The following is a 6,842-nucleotide window of genomic DNA, read 5'->3' as shown; positions in this document are numbered from 1 at the left end:
GAATGTAGAGATTCCTGAAAAATAATGTCTTAAAAAAAATCAGTGGAGTTGAAGATAGACCAATTGCAACAACTGAAACTGAAGGACAGAGAGAAAAAGGCTGGAAAAAGAAAATGAACAGAGACTTAGAGCCTGTGGTTCAGTATCAAGTGGTCTAACATCCATGTAATTGAAATCCCAGAAGTGGGGCTCAGAGAGAAAATATTTAAAGAAATAAAAGTTGGTGGGGCACGTCGGTGGCTCCGTGAGTTGAGTGTCCAACTTCAGCTCAGGTCATGATCTCCCGGTTTGTGAGTTCAAGCCCCACACTGGGCTCATTGTTGTCAGCCAGGTGGCGCAGAACCTGCTTCAGATCCTCTGTCCCCTTCTCTCTGCCCTTCCATCACTTGTGCTCTCCCTCCCAAATAAAAATAAACATTAAAAAAAGAAATGAGTTGAAAAATTTCAAATTTTGATCAAAGCTATACACCCTCAAATCTAAAGAGCTCAGTCAGCCCCAAGAAAGATAAAAGAAAAATCCTACTAAGACACAGCATGATCAAATTAATGAAATCCAGTGATGAAGAGAAGAAATTTAAAGGTACCCAAGGGAGAAAAAAGACAAATTATATTTAAGGAAATAAAGAGAAGAATGAATTTGAGTCTTATTGAGATGTGCTATAAGAATAAAATACACTCGGGAGGTGATGGGCATGGTGGGGGGCACGTGTGGGGAAGAGCACTGGGTGTTATATGGAAACCAATTTGACAATAAACTATAAAAAAAGAATAAAATATACTCAATTCATTATAAAAATGCAAAATATAATCTTAATAATTTTTTATGTTGATTACATGTTGGAAGGATAATATTTTGGAGATAGTGGATTAAATAAAATATTATTATTATATATATATATTTTTAATGTTTGTTTATTTTTGAGAGAGAGAGAGACAGAGCATGAGCAGGGGAGGGGCAGAGAGAGATGGAGACACAGAATCTGAAGCAGGCTCCAGGCTCCGAGCTGTCAACACAGAGCCCGACGTGGGGCTCGAACTCACAAACTGTGAGATCATGACCTGAGCTGAAGTCAGATGCTTAACCAACTGAGCCACCCAAGCACTACTATTATTATTTTTTTAAATGTCTATTTATTTATTTTGATAGAGAGAGAGCTCACAGGTGCATGAGTGGAGGAGGAGCAGAGGGAGAGGGAATCTTAAGTAGGCTCCACCTGGGACTTAATCCCATGACCCTGGGATCATGACCTGCATCAAAATAAGATGCCCCTCTGGCTGAGCCAGGCAGGCACTCCTAAATAAAATGTATTATTAAACTAATTTCAGGACGGTGCACCTGGGTGGCTCAGTCAGTTAAGTGACTGATTCTTGGCTTCGGCTCAGGTCCTGATCTCATGGTTCATGGGCTTGAGCTCCACATTGGGTGCTGTGCTGACAGCGAGGAGCCTGCTTGGCATTTTCTCTCCCCGCCCCTTCTCTGCCCCTCCCCTGCTCTCTCATTCTTTCTCTCAAAATAAATAAATAAACTAATTTCAGAGCACCTGACTGGGTCAGTTGGTGGAGTCTGTGACTCTTGATCTCAGAGTTGTGAGTTCAAGTCCCACGTGGGACGTGGAGCCTACTTAAAAAGAAATTAAAACTAGAGGCATGGGGGGAGCTTAGTCGGTTGAGCATCCAATTTTGGCTCAGGTCATGATCTCAATGCTTGTGGGTTTGAGCCCCGCGTCGGTCTCTGTGCTGACAGCTCAGAGCCTGGAGTCTGTTTCAGATTCTGTGTCTCCCTCTCTCTCTGGCCCTCCCCTGCTCATGCTCTCTCTCTCTCTCTCAATATAAAATAAAACATTAAAAAAATAAAAATAAATTAAAATAAACTATGGCTGGTAGAACATTTATTTATTTTTATAATTTAATTTTCAATTTAATTTATTTTTCGAGAGAGAGAGTGGGGGAGGAGCAGAGAGAGAGAGAGAGAGGGAGAGAAAGAATCCCAAGTGTGGACCCTAAACCCACAAACCATGAGATCTTGATCTGAGCCAAGTCTGATGCCTAACCAACTGAACCACCCAGGTACCCTGCTGCTAGAACATTTAAAAACAGGGCCACCTGGGTGACTCGGTTGGTTAAGCATCTGACTCCTGATTTCATCTCAAGTCATGATCTTACCGGGTTTGTGATTTCAAGCCCCTCATGAGCTCTGTGCAGACAGCGTGGAGCCTGCTTGGGCTTCTCTCTCTCTCTCTGCCCCTCCCTCCCTCAAAATAAGTAAACTAAAAAAAAAAAAAATCCAAACCTGTAGTGATAAAAAGTAGACTTTTGATTACTGGGGACTAAGGGTAGGGGTGGGGTGGAAGGGAGATGGGCACTCTTTGCTGGTGAGTAGGGGATATTCTGCAGGGGAAGGTCATAAAAAATGTTCTGAAATTATTTAGTGGTGTTGGTTGCACAACTTTGCGAATATACTGGAAACACTGACTGGACACTTTATTTTATTTATTTTATTAATTTAATTTATTTTATTTACGATGATATTTTTAAGCAATCTCTATGCCCAACGTGGGGCTCGAACTCACAACCCCGAGATCAAGAGTCACATGCTCCGCTGACTAAGCCAGCCAGGCGCCCCAGGACACTTTTAAATGTGAATTTTATGGCATGTGAATTATATCTCAAGAAAGCTCGTGGGGTTTTGTTATCGTTGTTGTTTTATTTTGTTTGTGAAGAGTGATGAGGTTGTTATGGTCTAAGTGTTTGTGTCCCCCTGCAGCTCATGCTGAAATCCTAACTCCCAGGGTGATGGTGTTCGGGGGTGGGGCCTTTCGGAGGTGGTTAGGTCTTGAGAGGGGAGCCCTCCTGCGTGGGAACTGGTGGCCTCATAGAAGAAGGCCCAGGGAGCTCCCGCAGGCCTTTCACCACGTGAAGACCACAGTGAGATTAGTGCCTGGGTGGTTCAGTTCAGCATCCGACTCTTGATTTCAGCTCAGGCCATGATCTCATGGTTCGTGAGATTGAGCCCTGTGTGGGGCTCTGCGCTGACAGTGCAGAGCCTGCTTGGGATTCACTCTCTCCCCCTCTCTCTGCCCCTCCTTCGTGGGCACACTCTCTCACACACTCTGTCTCTCAAAATAAAATAAATAGACATTTAAGAAAAAAAAAGGAAAAAAAAAAAGCAGTCTGTGGGCCCGGAGTCAGAACTCTCACCAGGCACTGAATCTGCAGGGACCTTGATCTTGGACTTCTAGCCTCCGGAAATCTGAGAAACGGTTTATAAGTCACCCAGTCTATGGTATCTTATTAAAGCAGGCTGAGCAGATTAATACGCCCCCTACCGTCTGTCTACTCTCAGCCAAACAGCCAGAGCCTCCCTGTTAAGCTTAAGTTGGAGGACACCACTCTGACGACAAATATTCTGCTGACTCAGGTGATGTCTGGTGCCTGGGGTCTGCTGCTCCCCTTACGACCCGCCACCTGCAATCCTCTCTGCTCATTTCAGCCGCGAGGACCTCCTTCTCTGGCCTCAAGCCTTTGCTTTTGCTGTTGTTTCTCACTCTCTTTCCCTGCCCTATCCTTCCTCCTCCCTGCCTCCCTCAGCTTTGGACAGAAGTGACCCTTCAGAGGTCACCCTAACGTTTAACTTGAACCCCACAGCGCACCCACCGCTCCCAGCCACCTTCTCCTGTTCTCCTTTCCTCTGCTTCTTCGTTTCGTATTTGGGGCTCCCCATTGCATGTGGGCTCTGGGAAGGCAAAGATCTTTGTGTGTTTTGTCCAAGGCTATGTCCCCAACACCTGTCACAATGCCTGACTTCCGGTGCTTAATATATGTTTGTTGAATGACTAAGGATGGATAATTTATAGGGACTAAATGGTGGAGATGAGAGAAGAAAAGAAGGCAACAATTATTGAGGTTGCTTGAGATTAGGATCATGAAACAGGGCAGCAGGTGAAAAGCATGGGGGTGGTCATGGATCTTGGATGCCTTCTCTTCTTTTATTATTATTTATAATTATTTATTATTGAGAGAGCATGAACGGGGTAGGGGCAGAGAGAGAAGGAGACACAGAATCTGAAGCAAGCTCCAGGCTCTGAGCTGTCAGCAGGGAGCCCTGACGCGGGGCCCAAACCCACAAACCGTGTGATCATGACCTGAGACGAAGTTGGTCACTCAACTGACTGAGCCACCCAGGCGCCCAAGGATGCCTCCTCTTCCTATCGCAGGCCTCTGGCATGAGCGCCCTCCTCAATAGTTTGGGAGAAGTAATGGAATCTGGGTGGGAGGAGGGGGGGTAGGAGGCAGCCCGGGCCAGAGGGCAAAGGTTGGATGGGGCCTGAGTTCCATGGGGGCGAGGGGAGGCAGAGAGGAAGGGGAATTCAGTGGAACCACTTCTTACTCCCTTACCCGGAGGGGGCCGGATGTGGAGCCAGCATTTTAGAAATAGCGTATCTAACTAATGAAGACTGGCCCTCTGATCAACAAGCGGATAATTCCTCATGGGGCTGACGGGGGTGGGGTGGGTGGGTGAGGGATTTGGCACTAAGATGCACCAGGGTTCACTCACCCGTCAGGAAAGAGAAACACCAGCTCTTGAGGAGAGAGAGGCTGCTTTAGGACAGGTAGGAGTTGGCTGTGAAGCCTGGAGGTGCGGGCTGAGGATGGAGACTAAGTCCTTGATGATTTCTCCTCTCACACCCACCCAGGTCACCCTGATGGAGAGGTACTTTCCAGTTTCTTCATAGCTCTTTGTCTGTGTGTTTTCAAAACAATTCACAGCACTGTAACTGTCTTACTTGTTTTCTCATTTATTTGCTTCCTTTTCTCGAATCTAAACTCCAGGAGAGCCAGGATCTAGTTCCTCTTGTTCCCTGCTCTAGACTGAGAGTCTAGTACAGTGCCTGATGTATACAGCAGGCAGTCAATAAATATTCATCAAAGGAATGAATAGATCCGGATGGAAGAAAACATTCTTATCACAATACTTCTCTCTAGGACAGCTGGGGGACAAGAGCAGTCTGATCCTCTCTCCTGGGTTGTGTCTCCTGTCCCATGCTGTGTCACAGACACCTGGCTCCCAAGGCACGTTGTCTACACTAGGAACCTCTGTCCCAGGTGCAGTCCCTGGTGACAGCCCCTGTCCTGGGCTCCGGCGTGGAGTGATAGCTGTGGGGAAAGGGGTCTCAGAATTCCTGAGAGATGGATTCATGTGGTGGGGGCAGGGGAGAGTATCAAAATCATCTAGAAGAGAGGATGAATCTAGAATAATCTAGAAGAGAGGATGAGAATTGTCAGCGGAGGGGCTGAAGAGCAGACTGCACATTTGAGAAATATTTAGGAGGTAAATTAAGCAGGACAGGTGATTGGTTGGTTATTCAAGGGAAGAAAATTGGGGCACCAAGAATGATCCTAAGGCTTTAAAAGCATTAGTGCCAAAACAAGTGGGTGGCTCGGTCCATTAAGCATCTATCTCTTGATTTTGGGTCAGGTCATGATCTCACAGTTTCCTGAGTTCTAGCCCCCTGTCAGCCTCTACGCTGACAGCTTGGAGCCTGCTTGGGATTCTCTCTCTCTCTCTCTCTCTCTCTCTCTCTCTCTCTCTCTCTCTCTCTTTCTCTGTCTCTCTCTCTGTCTCTGTCTCTCTCTCTGTCTCTGTCTCTGTCTCTCTCTCTCCTTCTCTCTGCCCCTCCCGCGCAGTGTCTCTCAAGATAAATAAACATTAGAAAACAAAAGAATTAATGTCATAACCATCTCTTTTGGGCCTGCAGTTTCCTCCAGCCTAAGGCACAGAAATACCACCCCCCTCCTCTGCTGCCCCGCCCAGCTCATTCAGCACTTGGGGCGACTCTGTTAGGTATGGCCCATCTCCCGTGCTGCACTCTGAGGGACCCGTTCCCTGCGCGGAAGGGGCACAGATCTGGACTGGAGACGGACACACTCTGAGCACTGCCGGCCTCCGGATGAGGGACGCTCGGGGCCACAGGGGACGAGGTCGGAGGAGTCTTCACTGAAGACCTCTAAGCGGTGTCCGTAGGAAGGACAGGTGTTTGCCAGGGTGGAAGGAGGTGTGCGAAGTGAATGAGGGCTGGAGGTAAAGCACCAGGAAAGGTAGGAAGACGAATCAAGAACTAAGGAAGAGGGCTGTCAAGCGGCTGGGGCTCGGGGGCGTGAGCGCCAGGACCAGCTTGTGACGCGCCAGACTGGGCAGCGCGTTCAAACAGTCTCGGGGTCTGGAATCATCTCCCAGCTACCGGGGAAAGCACGACACTGCGCTGCCTCCCAGATCACATCCAGGGAGGGCAGCCGGCAGCCCAGGTGGGTGCGAGGGAGGCTGTGCCCCCAGGTAGGGACCTCCGTTGTCTCTGTACCCGAATTCCACAGGAGCAGCGACTTTGGGCAGAACCATTCTCCGGAGGTGGAGAGGAGAAACCCTGCACTCGGAACCAAGCCCACGGAACCGGCTGGAACCGCCCCTCGACTCATCCCTTGTTCTGACATTTTTTGCGCTCTGCTCTGCCACTTCCGCCCCCTCGCGCGCGACCCTCAGTCCCGGGCACCACCGGTGGCTCCCCGGCGGTCCCCTCCCGCGCGTGGTACGGTCCGGCGGGCGCCCCCTCCAGGCGCAGGTTATAAACTCCTCCCTGTGCTAAAGCAGCCTCTCTCACCTCCAGAGCCGGTGTTTCTCTTTTCCTGACGGGTGAGTGAACCCTGGTGCGTCCTAGTGCCAAATCCCTCACCCACCCACCCCACCCCCGTCAGCCCCATGAGGAATTATCCGCTTGTTGATCAGAGGGCCAGTCTTCATTAGATACGCTATTTCTAAAATGCTGGCTCCACATCCGGCCCCCTCCGGG

Source organism: Suricata suricatta, chromosome 17, assembly GCF_006229205.1.
Source record: "Suricata suricatta isolate VVHF042 chromosome 17, meerkat_22Aug2017_6uvM2_HiC, whole genome shotgun sequence".
In the NCBI taxonomy this organism is placed as follows: Eukaryota; Metazoa; Chordata; class Mammalia; order Carnivora; family Herpestidae; genus Suricata; species Suricata suricatta.
This window is presented reverse-complemented; position numbering follows the sequence as displayed.